At 45.5% G+C, this 16434-nt stretch overlaps 1 long non-coding RNA gene across 1 annotated transcript in view; it reads right to left on the reverse strand.

Moving 5' to 3' along the window:
- Positions 1-475: 475 nt before the first annotated feature.
- LOC121284263 overlaps positions 476-16434 on the reverse strand; it is a 65583-nt gene continuing 49624 nt past the window's right edge. Inside the window, exon 3 of the long non-coding RNA XR_005944458.1 lies at positions 476-606. This is a non-coding gene — a long non-coding RNA (uncharacterized LOC121284263). The remainder of the gene's footprint in view (positions 607-16434) is intronic.

The raw sequence follows: 16434 nt of genomic DNA on the forward strand, positions 1-16434 counted from the left end.
CAGGATGTTCCACTCCAAGGGAAAACCTTGTTTTTTATGACCTTTTTAGTTCTAGGAATCTCAGAGCACAGACAGCTATTAGAGATTTTCCTGGGTCCATGTCCAGAGCACTGGATCATCTGAACACAGCAAATACAATGTATCTGTACGAAGACCCAGGAAAACCTGCCCACTTATTTTTTAATACCATTTTATCTTTGGTCTCAAAAATTAAAACACAGTAAAAAGATAGTCATAGTGGTGTGCCCTCCTATAAAGGCCAGGTTGAGAATGCACACTTATTTCAGCAATAATTTTTCTCTTTTCACAAAAAATTTTTAAAAAATGAAGACATTGTATTCACAAAATGTTTTTATCTGAGTTGTTAATTGTTTGCCAGTTTTTTTCTTTTCAAGCTAAAGATAAAATGAATGCTGGAAATCTAAAATAAAGACAGGTCAATAAGTGTCTGTAAAGACAAGGCACAAGTCCTAATGTTTCTGTTGAACACTCAATAGAGGGGACAAATCCAGACTTCTGCCTCTCCTCATAGACACCAATTGTCCTGCCGAGGTCTTTCCAAAAGACTATGTATCCAGTAATCTGTTTCTTGGTCATGTTTTCTTTCTGGAAGAAAAAGATACGAAAAGATTCCAACAGAATTTTGTACTTTGTAATCATTTTAAAGAGGTTTTAACTTCCCAAATGGAAAACCTTTTCAAACTGCATTTTAAAAAATATATATTGTTAATGTAAAGCAATCTAACTCTGGGTCATTTTTTCACAGCCCCACCCACTCCAATCCCTTTCACTAAAATTACACTCAGCCAATGTCAACTGAGGGGTACCATAGAATCATCTAGGATTTTCATTATCAACCTAGAATGCTGCCCCTCTGGGCAATTACATTTTTTTTAAAAGGCTTGAGGTTGGTATCCAGGCCTAAAAAGGATTCAGGTGTCAGCTGATTCTACACAGTCACCCGCTGATAGACCTGCCGCTGACAGCTGAACAGTTCTCCAACACTTAGTCACACCCAAAATATCAGCTCTCCTGAGAATGTGGGAAGCAATCCAAAAAGTAGATTCTTCTTTGGAAAGACGTGAGATTCTAAACAGTGACTAAACAAGGGATGTGCGCTTCACTGAACAAGCTTCTCTTTACAGTAATGGCCTAGTTCAGGTATATTTTTGAAAGCCTTAGTTTGAATTATGAGATCACTCAATCACATGATGCATATTTTCCTGCCACAGTTGTATGAGAAGACATCATTTGTGCCATTGTAAAATATTTTCAGCTACATATCAGTACAGAATACATGCTGTAGTTCAGGACTTGAGGTCTCCCACCTGTGGGAAACTGGGCAAAAATGACCCGCTCCTGCCATTGCTGTAGCCACTGCAACCTTTCACCAGTCTTACCACCAGTGTCCAGAGTGCCCTCAGGTAATAGGCCCATTTCAATGCAAATCAGGGGCTCCTGATATAGGATCCTGTTTAACAGTTTAGGACACTTACTAGGCAATGGTTTTGGTGCACAAGCCACACCCAGTAACAACCGGCAGTCCAGTCAAAGAGGAGCCAGCAGATAAGTTTGTTCTTATTTTTGTGGTGTGCCTATCCAGACCCTCCCCACACACCACACAGCACTACCTTCTTCTAGCCCAGTGACCAGATGGGGCTCCCAATATTGTGATGGTCTGGAAGTGGTGGGTTCTGCCTGCCACTTGCCAGCTGAATACTAATGAGGCTAGCACTCAAAGCAGTCCAGGACTCCTGCCGGGACTCTTGGACAGCCAGCTGGTGGGAAGTCCACATGGAATGAACATCTGGCATGTGTGGTCTTGCACCATTAAAATGACTGCAGTGTAACCACAACCATGTTTTAAAAATGAACCATGGGAGTTCAATAAATGTTCATTGTAAACTTTTAAATGTTAGCAAAGAAAAGATTGTTTGTGGCTTTCCACTAACATCAAAAAGTTAACCTATATTTGGCCCTTGTCAAGCAGAGCTCTGTGCATATGTTTACGCTTATATGTGCAGGTTTCAGTTTTTGAGGGAGCAGAAAGCAATTTAGGGTGAACAGTACATTTTGGGTTGACCATACCTGCATTTCTGAAAGCAAATTACTGGTTGCAGTCGAGTCCTGTATACGATGGGCCAAATCGCTTCCTTTTGTGCTATAAATCTCCATGGTTTCAACAGTACTCTTAAATAGTCCTCACATTTTTTCAATTTTAGTTTCATTAGGATAATGCCCAAGAGAAGCAAAGCTTGTTAATGAGTGATCCTACTCACCCCTCAAATGTACATTCTGTATACTGCAATAAAAACAGAAAAAACATTGCTGGAAATACTCAGCAGGTCAGGCAGCTACTGTGGACAGAAGCACAATTAATGGTTCAGGTTGCAATGACCTTTCATCAGATTTCTGAAACGTTGGGCTGGATTTTCATCACCGAGGCAGGTAGCAGGAGTTGGGGACATTCCTGGCTCCGCCTGCTCGCTTTGGGAGAATGTGCCCGCAAAGATGGGATTTTCATTCTGTGCGGGCAGGTGTGGTCTACAGTCGGGCCAGTTGACCTGGGGAAAAGTACAGAGGTGGATACAGAGGGTGTCAGGTGCGGAGGCGGGCTGTTTAAAAGGCCCCCCGTGGTGCTGTGGGACTTTGTCCCAGTTATAATAAAAAACATGCAGGCTCACACCCCTCATACCCCCTTACACCCTACACGCACCCCATTCCTCCATGCCACCTCATTACCCCTTACCCATCTCCTATGGCCCCCCAAGTCCCCCATGCCAAGGCATGCCCCTCCAAACAACCCCTATGGCCTGTTATGCCCCATGCCAAGTTACGCCACTCCCTTGCCCATTGGCCCATTATACATTGGGTAGAATCTCCCTCCACTCCCGCCACCAGTAGGAATCATGGCGAGCGAGGGCACTTAAAAAATGAAAAAATCAGTTTCTCAATGCGTGGAAAAATAGTTTGGAATTTTATCAAGTGCCTGTAGCACAAGCTGAGCTAGGCTGAGCACGGGAGGCACAACCAGTGAGGAGGCAGGATTGGGAGGGTCGGGGTGGTGGAGGGCAAGGGCAAGTGTGTAGGAATGAGACAGAGGCAGAACTGGGTGGGGGGAAGGGTCAGAAGGGAAGGGTGAGACGGAAGCAGGACTGAGTGGCAGGGGTGGGGGGTTGGGGGGGAGGCAAGGACTAGAGTGAAAGTCTGCCCTGTGGTAAGCTTAAACAGAGTCTCTGGGGAAGGGTGAAAGACTGTCTTGGGAGCATGTTAGTGTTAAAAGACTGTCCTGTTCATGAGGCCACACTGTCTGGGGCATGTTTAAGACACTGAGCGGAATTGTCCCAGATTTGCACTAAGTGCGGTAGCAGGCAGGTAAAATGACGTTTTACACATCAGCTGCAATGGCGGGCGGGGTCTCATCACCCACCCATGATCACCTCACTGCTTCATCATGCCGGGCACCGTATTTAAAGTCCAGCAGCGCACACCACATCTCAGTGCTACTAGCCCACAACTGCTGCAGGGAAGATGTCCATGAAAGGCAAGAAGAATGCAGCCCCCAGGTTTACCAACGTGTCAGTGGAGTGCTTTTTGGATGTGGGATGTCCTCTACACCCGCTCTGGCCACAGGATGGGCAGCAGCATGACCAACCAGGCTTGGGAGGTGTTGGCAGCGGTGGTCAGGGCCAACGCCCTTCAAAATAGGACGGCTGCCCAGTGCCTCAAGAGGGTGAATGATCTCCTCTGTTCTACCAGGATAAGTCACTCTTCTCATTACTCTCATCTAACACACTCTCAAACCCATCACACATCCACAGAGATCTCACTCACTGCTGGTTCAAGGGACATCACCATTCACTCTCTCACACTCACCATCATTGTCCTCATCCCATCCATGGGACCACTCATCACCCATACATACCAGGCATACTTATCATCTGGCCTGGCAGGCTTCCTGCTTAAACTCTCGCCACCTCTATTCATGCAGGAAAAGCTGGCACACAACAAGAGGGAGAAGTCACAGACCAGTGGAGGGATGCCTGAAATCAAGGTCCTCACGGACTTTGAAAACAGAGCCATCCAGCTGACCGGCGACAATCTGGACCGATTCTGTGCTGACGGTGAGGTCGGCTCTGCTCTACCATGTGAGGGTCCAGAAGTGCAATATCCATCAGGCAACCATGCTGTGAGTGATATGTCCTCTTTCACAGGCCACTGCCAAGCACTAACTATCTCCCTTGCCTCCGCAGGCACATGTGCCAAACAACCGACAGAGTCCATGACCCAGGGCCTCTAATCAAGCCCTGAAGAAACCCCTGAAGGGGAATCTGAATGCACCCTCCTTGAAGTCCCATCAGCGCTCACCCACACCCTCCACCAGCACAGACACACACACCGTGGTGGGACCTAGCTTTACAGTAGCCTCGATCACAACTTGGTGAGCACATCGCACTGTCTGATCCACTCCAAAGCAGGCAGCAACAGTGACTTCCCAGGTGTCCGGCACTCAGTGGACTGTTGGAGACCAAAGATTTGCTGAGTCTGAGTCAGATGGCGGTCCTCTGGACTGGATTATGTCATAGTTGCTGGAGCTGCAAAGTCAACTTCGGGAATGTCAGGAAGAGATGTCCGCAGCACTCCTCAGATTGCAAGATATGATGGAGGAGTCCATTCGCCTTCACTCTAAGGTGATATGCGGGCATACCAATGCACTGAGATCAACACTGGTAGGACGGGGGCTGCCATGGAGACCTTGGTCCAGGACATCGCTCCTGCACTGCTGCACGGGCTCAACTCCTTCACTGATGCCATATTTGGGTCCAACTGTGTGTACGTAAGAGAGGTGCCGGGCAGCTCGATCTCACTCCAGCTACCCCTTCTCCTCAAGGTGTCAGCCTGGGGCTCTCAGGCACCCATAGAGAGGAGGATCAGCAGGTGCACCCCAAGGGCCATCCAACCAGGTGACTCCAGGAATGTCCAGCCCATCCAAATCCCCTCTTCCTGTGGCCTCAGCCGCACCTGCTCCATAGGCCAAGGAGGGTGCCACTGCCACACAGCAGGACCTTGACAGCAGGCTGGGGCCCTCCAGGTCTCGGCCTTCCAGAGGACGCCCGCCAAGGTCATCACAGACAGGGTGTTGCAGTCCACAGGCTGCACCCACCTCCACCGTAGATGTCTGGGGAGCACCAAGATGTAGTGGCAGGGTTAGGAAAATTAAGAATAATTAGTTGCACAATCTGGGCATGGGTGTTAATCACTTGTACATAATGTTCACTATTTTCAATAAAGTCCTAATAATGTCTCCCTGCCTATGGCTCCTTGTTCTGACGAGCAGTGTTCGTGTCACTCTGATATGAAATCTTTCTGCATAAGATAAATGCAGGTGACTCAGTCCAGGGCCTCTTCCCTGTGCTTTGTGTAGCCTTCAGACCAAAGTGATAGTCCGGCCTCACATTCACTGGACACATTACTGATGCCTGCATATCGATGGTGCTTGTCATTGCTGCCAGAATGTCGTGGGCAGGCATCACAGAGTTCTATCATTCTTCCTGTGTGCTCTCAGCACATTAAAGGAGGGGCTGGCCCCTATCTCTTCAGCATCTGTGACCAGTGACGCAGTGCTCCTGAAGGGGTCAAGTGCTAAAGGTGGACAAGGGATCACTTGCTTCTAAAGTTTCATGGCTGCGTCTCTATGATATGACCCTGATCACTGAGCACTAGCGAGCTGCCTTTGGCCAGACAGGAGTCAGACATTCTCAGAGGCTGTGTGAAGGTCTATGGAGTGTCCTCACTACATCATCCTCCTGCAGTCAAGTGACTATTAGGGCTTACACTGCATCTCCATGAGAGGAACATTCTCACAGAGCGTGCGCGTGCTGCCATAAGCCAGACTGGAGTCAAACGTTCATAGATGCAATGTGAAGATCTATGGTGTCTCCTCACCGCATGTTGTCATCATCCTCCACAAATCTAGCAGCTATGAGGGCCTCCCGAGCGCATCTGCCTTGTATAACCAATGCAATGGCTTCATCCCTGTCATCACTGTCCTTCCACCTTTTCTTGCTGGGACCTATAATAGAAAGAAGAGAGAATTAGTGACTGAGGAAGGATTCTCATAAATTAAAGATCACTCACCGTCATGGTCCGCATCTTTTTAATGGATACTGGATGCATCCTCACTGGCTTGCTGCGGGAGGCTGATCTCGCCTTCCACACAGGAATAATCCCTCTCCTCTGCTGCCTTCTCTTCAAAACTGGATAGGATCCTGATCTCAGGCACACCCCTCTGGTCATTGCTCACTCTCTTTTGTTATGGTTAATCTTTTCCTGCATAAAGACAAAAGGATAGACTGTGAACCCAATGGATGAAAGAGCAGTCCAGGAGCGTGCATTTCTATTGTCTCTACGGAGCCCTCCCAGAAAGGGATTAAGATGCTGTTTGCACAAGTACTTACATGAGATGGTGAGTTTAATGTGGCTGGCAGACACATTCAGTGCTGATGTCCCATCTACTGGTAGTGTGCAACATCCCTGTGGATTCTAACCCTTAGATTGCCTTAGGCCCTTATAAGAGTGTGAGTTTGCTGTGAGTAGATGATTCACTTACCCTGGTGCTGCATAGAAGTTTATTCACGTGTTTCCTGCACTGCAGGGTGCTCCTTTTTAGGGCCCCACAGGCACTAACCTCCCCAGCGACCTCCTCCCAGGCCAGCCTCATCAGGTGAGGGGGCCTCCTGCTCCCATCGCTCAGAAGGGGATCTCCTGCCCCACCTGGATGGCCTGGCGGAGAATTCCCAGGGAGGCTTTGCTGGACCCTGGGGCCGAAGCCATCATGTACTCCTTCTCCACCGCACGTGGCCTGCAGTGAGTGAATGTGTGTTCAGGAGCAGTTTAAATATGATGCCAGGACCTTCAATCCCATGAGGTAACGGTGGGGTGGCAACTTTCTGCCCGCCCCGCCACGAGACTTACCAAGTTCCTCACATGCCTAATTAATGAGCTGAAAAGTAGAAGATTGCACATGTTCAGCCTTCCCGTTGCCTAGCTGGAATTACATCAACTTTTCCGCACCCACCCCCCCTCCATGGGCATTTCCCATGGAAGATTCCCCCCATTGTATAGAACAATTGAACACTACAGTGACAGTAGTATGTGTAAAAAATGCTTAAAAATACAGTCATTCATTGATAACTTTCCAGTTTTTTAAAAAAAAACTCATTTTTACTACAGCCCAATAAAAGTTTCAAACATGCAGTCCCTTTAAAGTATCAATACTAGAAACTGAAAACACTTGAAATCTCTTTATCTTGTGTAAATAAACATTGTGAAATTGATAGCATAGATCTGAGAGCCAGAGCTGTCATACAAGTTATGTTTTCCCTGGGGCACAAGTGTTCTAGTGAATGCCTGGTCTCCCAGGCAAGAATACTTAATGAGGCTTGATTGACAGCCCATAAATTCTTTAGCCTGTTGAAATACCTGAGCCACAGAGAAAACATGCCTTGGCATGGGGGCATGTGGAGCTGTAGGTGTTATTTGGGGGACATAGTCTGGCATGGGATCATGAGGGGTTATAGGGGTGTGTCGGGGTATACCTTGGCATTGGGTGCTTGAGGGGACAGAGAAGGTGGATGGGAGGCATACCTTGGCATGGGGGCATGTAGGGCCATAGGGGTTGTTTGAGGGGCATGGCATGGAGGTTATGAGGGGACATGGGGGTGGATGGAGGGGAGGGGGGCAAACCTTGGCATGGCAGGGCATAAATAGGACCTTTTAAACTTACCTTTCAAAAGGTTCCCTCATGCAGACTATGGTTCATGACACCTCTGTCTGTGAAAAACTGGCCTGACTCCATGAAAATTGTGAGAACTGGGACATGCGTACCCCTGCGATAGAGCTGGTCAGGTCAAAATGAAGGGTATGGACTTGTGACCCAAACCAACCCACACCCTTTCAAGGCACTCCTGAAAACCCTGGGAATGGAGTTGGGAATCTTAAAATTAGGACTGACCGGCCCCCCCATTTTTAAAGGGCTCCCAAGTCATCCCAGTTCTGTTAAAATTCATCCCGTTAACTCAGTTTCTCTCCACAGTTGCTGCCTGACTTGCTGAGTATTTCCAGCATGTTTTTTGCTTTTTCTGCAGATTTCCAGCTGTATTTTGTATTTGTGTTCTTTACGCAGCACTCTGGCAGCAGCCATGATGCCTCTTAGGCAAATCTAAATCAATGTGGTAAAATGACTAATGTTCTGCTAGAAGAGGAAAATAAAATAATCATTTAGAAGTGGAAATTTCACTGATACCACAATTTCTTTTCTTAAATTTTTTCATGGGGTGTGGGTGTCACTGGCAAGGCCAACATTTGTTGCCCATCCCTAATTGCCCTTGAACTAAGTGACTTGCTAGGCCATTTCAGAGGGCAGTTAAGAGTCAACAACATTGCTGTGGGTCTGTAGGGCAACCCAAGTAGGGATGGCAAGTTTCCTTCCCTAAAGGAAAGTAGTTTTTACAATAATCAATGATAGCTGTCATCACCACTACTGAAACTAGATTTGTATTCCAGATTGATTCATTGAATTTAAATTCCACCTGTTGCTGTGTGGGATTTGAACCCATGTCCTCAAGGCATTAACCTGGCTTTTTGCTACTCTAGTGACATTACCACCATATCATCATCGCCCCCCACCCCCCATCCTACCCCCCCTGTCCCCCTGCCCCACCCCATCCTCCCCTCACATCCACCATTGACCATGAATGTGTCAGATTGTCATAAAAGCCCAACTAGTTCAATAATGTCCTGAGGGGAAGGCAGCCTATTGCCCTCACTCAGTCTGACCTACACATGCTCCAGTTCCACAACAATGTGGTTGACCCTTAACTACTCTCTGATGTGTATCAAACTGCTAGAGTTCAAGCAGTAAGCCCATTGTCATCGTCTCAGGGCAACTAGAGGTGAGCGATAAATGCCGGTCTTGCCCGCAAAACTTCCCAAGAATGAATATAAAGATGGCTGACAAAAACTAACTGAACTTAGAACAAGGACTGAGCTTGGAAATTTCCAACTCTGTGTGTTCATTGTTCACCAGGCTATGCACTTACCCACTAACTCATTGAAGGTGCCCCAATAACTTGCTTTAACAGTAAGTTGTCGTAGAATTCAATTGGAAAGAAACATGGGGTAGAATTTTGCCCTTGGCAGGGGTGCTCGGCAGGGGCGGGCGGGGGTGGTCAGGAAGCCGACCACTGACTACATTCGGCACCGCACCGCGATTTCACACTAGCGGGCTCAGCATGAATTGCGAGCGGCAGCGCTGAGCACTGCCTGTGTGGGAGTGGGAGACGGCGAGCGCTAACTTTGCGTATGCGCATGAGGGAGCGCTGCATAATCCCCTTGAGACATGGAGCTGCCTCAGGGAGATGAAGAGTTATAAAAAAAATAGAAAAAATAAAAATGTAGTAAAACATGTCCCCTCATGTGACTGTTACATGAGCAGGGACATGTTATTAATGAAAAATTAAAGCTTTTATTTTATTTTTATTTGCTTTTGGAAGCCTCATTCCGCCCGTGCATGAGGTTTCCAAAACAATGCAACGGCTGCTTGGTGTTTTCACCTGCCTGTCAACCGTTTGATTTAATTGGTCACTTAATGGCCTTAACAGGCCTTTTAATTGTCAGTGGGCGAGCTGCTAGCTCCGGCATGCACCCGCTGACCGAACTATCACGCGACTGCACGTTAACGTCGACATGCTGGACTGCTGTCAACGCGTGTCATTTCACACTTGAGTGGGCTGGGCACACACCCGCCCGCCGAGTGAAAATTTCTGCCCATGGAGCTATCTATTCTTCAATAAGACCCAACCTTAAGTAGAATACCCTATAACATGAGCCTGAAACCAAAAATAAACTAGAAAGGAATTGACAATAATCCACTGTTAACTTCTGCCATATCTGCATTGTTGCTGTTCACACTTCAGGACACACCATAGCAGAGTTCTGACTCATTGTACAGAAGGGTGATTGCTTTACTGTAGCTCCTGTCAGCAAGAGTCTGTACCGGGAAACTCATGCTAATAATCTACAGTTAATAACAGTGTAATCCTAAAATAGTAGCAATGATAACGACATATCTTCAAATTGACCTTTTCAACATCTAGTTCTTTCTAAGTTCAACTGAATATTACAGACCCAGCAGGTGGGATCATCCAGCTTTGTAGATGGGCACATGGGCACGTTTGGGACTAGATTTTGGGAAACCACCTGCCCTCCTCAATCGCATTGACAGAAAAAAAAATTCACTGGTGAAATAAAAACTCCCAACACTTCTCAGGAAAGTGCAAGTAACTGGAATTTATTTCTGTAGTAACTGTAGTTAAAACATTTTGTACTGTTATGGGAATCATGTGACTCTACAGACAAATCAGCCCTATGTGTGGGTAATCTTAGAGGCGGGGCTTTCTAGCCTTGATCTTGATACAAGCATGTAGCTTCATCCGGAGCTCTGTAAATAAAATTTACTGTTTCTTACAAGAAACCTGCCCGGTACGCTAAGTTTATTATGATTTCTTTTTGTATTAGACACCAAACATACACCGAAGGGCGATGGGACAGATGGTTATTTTCCTGTGCCTTGTTCCAATCTCCATAGAAACGAATAACTTTTAAAAAGAAATTTGAACTTCCAGTTAATAGCTGAAAGGATGACACAACAACATTTCATGAATTAAGATGTTTACTGCAACAAAAGACTAAAAGCACTACTAACTAAACACTAGGCAACTTATACGTTAAATCACAGAATGGAATATCCTCCATCTTATTTTTAGTACTGCTGAAAAAACACACTTTACAGGTATATGCTGTACAGTCCTTTAAATAGACATTCAATTCTCCCTGAATCAGCCCAAAATGATTCTTAGCTCCCAAGGGTTTACTTTTGTCCTTTTCTATTTTCAGCCTAGCAACTTCTAACTCCAAGACTGTCTTTGGTGTTGATAGTATTACTGGAGATTTTCCCTCTAGCTCAAGCTAGGTGAATCTTCCAGCTTCATTTTAACTCCTCGCAAATTTGCTTTCTTTCAATCCAAGTGCTAATCTCTACCTGCATTCTGACATGGTGAGCCACAGAGACTTTTGACCTCTAGCTGCCCTCTCTCTCTCTTCACTGGATCTTGGAAGACTGATGTTTTAGTAATACTTAAGGAAAGCCTGTATTCCAATATCACAATGGCTTCCTCTGTAACCTTAACATCTCAACATACTCATCACCATGGTAATGTGAATCACATGGGCTATATACCTAAGTAGAGATGCTGACTAGCTATCCTTGACAGCCCAACTGTCTTTCATCTTGGAACTAAATGGACAGTTTGAAGCACAACTGTTTACAACCTGACATTCTCAACACTTTGCTTTTTTGCTTTTCTCAACATGACATCCTGAGGTTATATAAATTCAACTGCTTTTTCTGAAGTGAAAGTAAAAGGGACTTTTTGCAGAGTGATGGGGTAGTGGATGTAATTATTTTCTTTTTAAGCAAATAATCTGGAAAAGGTCACATGGTAATATTTAAAGGGCAGGGGTTTTCACCTGATGACCTGGTCAATATTTACCCAGTACAGACATCATTAAACAAATTAACTGGTTGCTTTTATTTACTTAAATAAAATCTACTAAGTCAAATCAAATTGGATAAATTCCCAGTGCAGTTTATTTGTTGAGCATATGCTTGATAATTCTCATTTTTATATGGCCAATTCCCATTTTGCTGCTCATTCTTTGTACCCAACAGCAAACATCCACATCAAATGTGTCTGATTTTTTTTGGAACAGGGAGCCAGATCCATGTCTGAAAACCACCTTTTAAATTTCCCTTGTTACTCAAGCATTTAAACAATTTACATTCAAAAAATCACTTGAAATATGATAAAAAAACAAAAATAAAAATACCTGGAAAAGCTCAGCAGATCTGACAGCATCGAGTCCGTATGACTCTTCAACAGAACTAAGTAAAAATAGAAAAGAAGTGAAATATAAGCTGGTTTAAGGGGGTGAGGGGCGGTGGGACAGGAAGAGCTGGATAGAGGGCCAGTATTTTATGCCAACGGGATTTTACGGCTCCACCAAAGTTAATGGAGTTTTGAATGGCTTGCCGCATTTTATGGCCCCACCCCCATTGCATCAGGGCTGTAAAATCCACCCCCCCCCCAACATCTGTGACCTTCTGATGGTGCTGTGAGCATAATGCTATGGTCCGGGCAAACCCAAAGCCAAATCAATAATTTACGCTTTAGAACCAAGTAAGGGGGGGAGTGGGGGGGGGAGGGGGGAATTAAAGGAAACACCTCCATGAAAAATAAATTCACAGGATTTTCAGTTCGGCATGTGGGCACACACCTGACATGAACGTGAAACAGTGCACGATGTCTGGCGAGCGTCCCAACGCCATCGCGGAAAGTGGGCACGCGCGAGAATCAGCAGCATGCCCGCCGGCAATTGAGAGGCCTATTATGCCCAATAATCGATTAATTAAATTGAACTTTCCACTGCCCGTCCAACCTTACAGATGGTGGAAGGGCGAATATGCCAGGCGGCCATTGCATTTATTGTGAAGCCTCATCCATGGGCAGGATGAAGTTTCCAAAAGTTACTTAAAAAACAATTAAAACTTTAAACTCATTTTTTGCATGTCTCTGTTCATGTGACAGTGTCACATGTGGGGACAAGTTTTCCTTATTTTTCAAATCTTTATTTTTAATGTTAAAAATCTTCAGCTCCCTGAGGCAGCTCTGAGCCCACCCCTGCGCATGTGCACACTATAGAGCTCGCACTCCTCCCGCCCCCACACACTGAGGTTATCAGCACACGTTTCACAGTGGTTGGCTGTTAATTGGCCAGCCAGCATGAAAATGTGGTTGGGGGCCAATCGTGGTCTGCGGACCATTTTGCGGCTGCTCTCGAGCCTGCCGCTGCCCCCGTCCAATGAGGCGAAAATCCTGCCCTGAGTTACACATTCTTTCACCTAAAAAATGAATTTAAAAGCTTGTCAAAGAAATAAGTGAAAAGCACCTAACTTTACTGATGATGGAATAATGTCTTCAAAAACAAAACTCTTCATTATTGTGCCCATGCTTATCTCAGTTTCAAACTCTTTTAGATATTTTAACATTCTCATCTCTTCTTTGGCAGCCCTTTTACTAATAAAGCGCTGACAAAATTATTTATTGCTGCATTTTGCCTCTGCAGACATCCCTCTTCACTTACTTTATAGCTGTAGGATATGTTTCAATGTGATCCTGGACTCATCCCAGTGAACCCATTTGCCTTTATCCCCGCAGTATGTCACATCTACTTTGTTGCTTAATGCATTTTGGATCTGGCTTGTTAGATGGATTTTAATCCAGGCGATAGGGTTCTTGCCCACCAGCTGCAGAGCTGATGGGAATGTTGTAGTCTGGGTTTTTTTGATGTCTGAATGATTAAATCTTAAGACTTTTAGATTTATACATGAACACCTTATTTTTAATCTTTAACTATTTACAGTTCCCAGGTTACTGTCATGCATGGCGCAGTTACCTCCATGCAGGCTAGTTCCAGAGTATTCTCTCTAGACTGGCCTCTCAGTCTATTACCATGTGACTCTATACATCATACCATGGGCGGTGCTATTCTCCAGTCCCACTTAAAATTCTTGCTCTGCCGAGCGCCTTTACATTACAATGGCATGCAGGCACATCATACAACATCCCCCGTTCTTCTCCAAAGAAAACTTGCCTTTCTAACGGAGTGTAACTATTTGTAATACAATCTTTACTTGCTATCGCTGCTCCCCCAGCTCAAGTCTCTGACTTTGTAAATTCAGAGTCTTGAACCTGGACAGTTCTTCCAAATCGCGGTCTGTCACGTTTGGAGGAATGGTGGTAGTACCCTTTGCTTCTAGTACTTGGTTATCTCCATTCGATTCACTTTTTATGCTCCTTCGAGTTGTGTTTCTCTTTATTAACAACTTGTCTGCTTTTTTTTGGACACTGTTGGTTTGTCCCTGTTCCTTCCAAAGGGAATGTGCACTCCATTCATTCCCAGAGTGGATTAGAGTTTTCTTTTTGCGTGGTGTCTGCCATGTTTTTGCTAGACGTGGATGTTTCACAAATAGAAACTTCATTTCCACTTGTTTCACAGTTTCAGCCAGACATTTGTTCGCTGTCTTATCTTCAAATCCTTTTGCCAGCTTATGAATCTTTTCATTCAACTCAGCTTTTTCTTCTTCTACTGCCCTGCTCTTCAGTGTCAGATTTACATTTTCTGATCTCATTTCTGTCTTTTCTTTATCTGTCAGCAACAGAACTTTGTTCTTGTCCTTCATTTTGGATTCATTGTTGGCCAGGCCTACATCCGGCAAAGTCTTCACTTGTTGCAGTTCTGTAATTGTTCTATTCATGGTTTCATTATCTGCTCAGAGCTTGGAAAGTTCTACGGCTTTTCCTTTCAACGTGTCCTCTTTTCCATTCAACTGCTTCTTCAGCTCTTCAGTCTGTTTCTTGTAGGTTTTGGCTTCCTCCTGGAATATTGAACATTGCTGAGTCTTCTCTGCCACTGGTTCCTCAGTTTGTTTTAGAGTGACAGTAATTTTATTTTCCTTCTCTTCATAATTTTCCAGAGGAATAAACTTTACCCTAGTGAATTTTATAGTGTGTGAAGGTCTGTCAACAGGTTTTCCTTCCTTTAAAAAGCTCGCTTGCTTCATCTTAAACTTTCCTGCAATTCAGCATAGTCTGCTCGAGTTTCTTCTGCTGTGCTTCCATTGTGTTGTTTAAGACAGTCTTTATTTCTTCATATTGCTGAATACTTATGCATTCCTTTTGCATTTGATCTTGAAGGACAATCAATTGTTCTTTCAATTGTTCATTTTCTTTTTGACCTCTTGTCAACTCACTGGGCTCCAGTGCATTGTTTTGTTGCTACTGATGATTCTCAACAGGGTTTGCTTTTTGGGTCTCCCAGGTGGCCCCTGCGCTGCCTACTGCTGGCAGCTTCCTTGTAATTGCAACAATTACTTGGAAGCTGCATCTTTGAGAAAAGCTTCAACAGTTGGAAAGCAGCCCAGTGTCATGATCATTTCATTGGAGTGGATGTGTTCCAGGGCCTTTATCACAATGTTATACCCTCGAGCTCCATCAGAAGTTTGTTAATTGCTTCAATGACGTTGGTTCTGAGCAGTGGGAAACTCACACTGAAATCTTCACTCTGACTGCCCAAAGTCAGCAGTTTATGGAATGAATCCTAGTCTGTCTCCTCACTGCAGCCTCGAAGACGGCCATACTCCTCTCAAATGATCTTCATCACTCGTTGGATAATGTTCCCCACACTGAATACCAGAACAGCGAGATGAGGCCCTTAAGTAAGTATTAATTGCACACTGAAGGGCCTCTGTTGGCATCAGGGCAGGAAGGCTGTCCACGACTCTTCCCACTTGGACAATTAGAGCACAGGCGGGATAGTGGTGGCGTCCCCACCCTGCACCCTCTAGCCTGATTAAATGCCATCCACCTCCAAACGTGCCTCGGGGAAGGTCATTAAATTCCACCCATTGAGTCTGAGTTTCCTAACCTATATGTACCTGTGCTGCACATCCAGCATTATTCTTTTAAAGATGCTCTATCTGCATTTTATTAAAATGCTGATAAACGTTCTCCTCCAGTCTGTTTGAATTTTTCCCTAATTTGTTTGAATTTGTTTGCCTTTTTAAGTATAAAGCTAGGCCTTTGATTTTGGGTTTTGATTTAAATTAATTTCAGATCATGTTAAACTGGATTGTTCTGTGCTGCCTGTCTCCCAAGAGTGCCAGGATTTGTATTACCTTTAGGCTGTGAATCATAGCCAGTGGAAGGGCTCCCCAGAGGGCTGCTGGTGAGCAGGCCAGGCAGGAGGGTAAGGCAGGGGGGCACTGTACGCCTCGTTTTTCTGATGATTGCCTTGCTGCCCTCCTTGAGGATGGAGGTCCTCATACCCCAGGATGGCAGGAGGAGGCTCCCCCACATGACGAAACATGCCTTGGTGGCGGAGGTGGCGGAGGTGGTGAGCTCCTGCAACGTGGTGTGGCGCACCTGGATCCAGTGTCGCAAGCGCTTCAACAACTTGTTGCGCTCTGGCAGGATGAGTACCATGTTGGTATTGGTCACTTAACCCAGCAGGTAGGCTTTCCCCTCTTGGTGCCCGCCACCCCCCCTCCCCCCAACTCTGAGTGCAGTTACTGCATTGGATTATTGATAGCATGTGTCCTTCACTGGGTGGGCCAGCAGATATTGCTCATACCGAGGTCACCCTGAGAGGCTGGTGAAGAGATGGGCTCTGCCTCCGCAGCATGTGTTACACTGAGACCCATATTACTGTTTTGGGGACAACCTGGAGGCGCAGTGCTGGAAGTCTAGGACAAGT

The sequence above is a fragment of the Carcharodon carcharias genome, chromosome 11 (assembly GCF_017639515.1).
Source record: "Carcharodon carcharias isolate sCarCar2 chromosome 11, sCarCar2.pri, whole genome shotgun sequence".
NCBI classification, from domain to species: domain Eukaryota; kingdom Metazoa; phylum Chordata; class Chondrichthyes; order Lamniformes; family Lamnidae; genus Carcharodon; species Carcharodon carcharias.